This window comes from Aotus nancymaae, unplaced genomic scaffold (assembly GCF_030222135.1).
Source record: "Aotus nancymaae isolate 86718 unplaced genomic scaffold, 86718_ANA_hifiasm-v0.15.2.pri h1tg000088l, whole genome shotgun sequence".
Classification (NCBI taxonomy): Eukaryota; Metazoa; Chordata; class Mammalia; order Primates; family Aotidae; genus Aotus; species Aotus nancymaae.
The window spans coordinates 12,076,047-12,077,446 of record NW_026988503.1 but is presented as its reverse complement, the minus strand read 5'-3'; the positions used below and the strand labels follow the sequence as shown (position 1 = coordinate 12,077,446).

Here is a 1,400-nt window from a genome sequence, read left to right as displayed (position 1 = left end):
AAACTAACTCTGTGAATTAAATGAAATCATGTGGGAGAAGTACATGTTTTATTTCCTAATATTATTATTATTGTTGCTATAATGAGACTAGATCTTTATATTCCTAGAAAAAAATTTACTACTGGTATACTGTTCATTGCAACCGTTAAAACCTGAAACTGAGGCTGAGATGGGAAGATTACTTGAGACCAGTCCAGCCTGGGCAACAAGCAAGACCCTGTCTCCATAAAAAAAAAAAAAAAATTAGCTGAGCATGGTGGTGCATGCCTGTAGTCCCAGCTACTTGGGAGGCTGAGGTGGGAGGATTGCTTGAGCCTGGGAATTTGAGGTTACAGTGAGCCATGATGGCGCCACTGCACTCCAGTCTGGGCAACAGAGCCAGACCCTGTCTCAAAAAAAGGAAAGACTCAAGAAAACAAATCAAACCCAAACAAAAAACCAGCGTTGATTCCAGAAGAAAAGGGAAAATGAAAACAAATCTTTATTTTATATATGAAGTCATGAAGTGTGTTTGCTTTTTTTTTCTTTTTTCTCTTTTATTTCCATTTTTTTCAAGCAATTGTCTGAAATTTCTATAACCTTGCTCTGGATGGAGCAGGACAAGCCCTCAAACTATTTCAACACTGTTCTGGCTAGCAGTGTAGGAATGCACAGGTCACCACAGACGCTAGCACGCTGGAGGCTTGCCAGTATTTGCTTTTAAAACTGTTTTTGATATGCCTTCTTTTAGAAAATTAAAGATCATGCATATTTGTTTATAAAACAGTTTTCATCATAAGGCCATATATGTGACCAAGAATGTATCTTATTCACCTCATTTATCATAAAATTGGTCAGTTTCTATGTATTAAAACACTGAAGTTGGTATTTCTCACTCTCTGCTGTTTGAAGGAGAACAGGATTATTACCCCAATTTTGCAGATGAAGAAACGTATATGCAGATTAAACAATGTGATTGATGTTTTATCTCGGGTCAATGGCAAAGCAAATGGGGTTGAGCTTCTTTTGCAAAAATGGGGTTGAGCTTCTGTCTCTCCTTTTCTCATAGGCTTTATCACATTTCATGTTGCTGCTATAAAAAAGAAACTTAGGCTGTTTGTAAGCATGAGGAGCTAAGTGATGGGTATTTAGTGTCGCTTGTGCTAACTGACCAAAAACTGAATTGACTTCTACTACATTATCAAATTATTTTTACAAAATGGGTATATTGGACTTTCTCATCTATTACTGCTATTGCCAGTGCCTTCTCAATTGCAACAGCAAGATGGCAAAAGGAAATGTAAGTTGTCATGTATTAAAAATCAATTGAAATGACATTTCAACCTTCAGTTGCAGCAAATTCGTTGAGAGACGGAAACAGAATCCTCATGATAGCAATGATAGCGATGTCTGTTGCTGCT

At 37.1% G+C, this 1,400-nt stretch overlaps 1 non-coding gene across 1 annotated transcript; it reads right to left on the bottom strand.

Moving 5' to 3' along the window:
- Positions 1-557: 557 nt before the first annotated feature.
- LOC135271639 (small nucleolar RNA SNORA9) lies at positions 558-689 on the bottom strand. The gene has a single exon (XR_010339763.1). It is a non-coding gene; the product is annotated as a small nucleolar RNA SNORA9 (small nucleolar RNA).
- Positions 690-1,400: the final 711 nt, after the last annotated feature.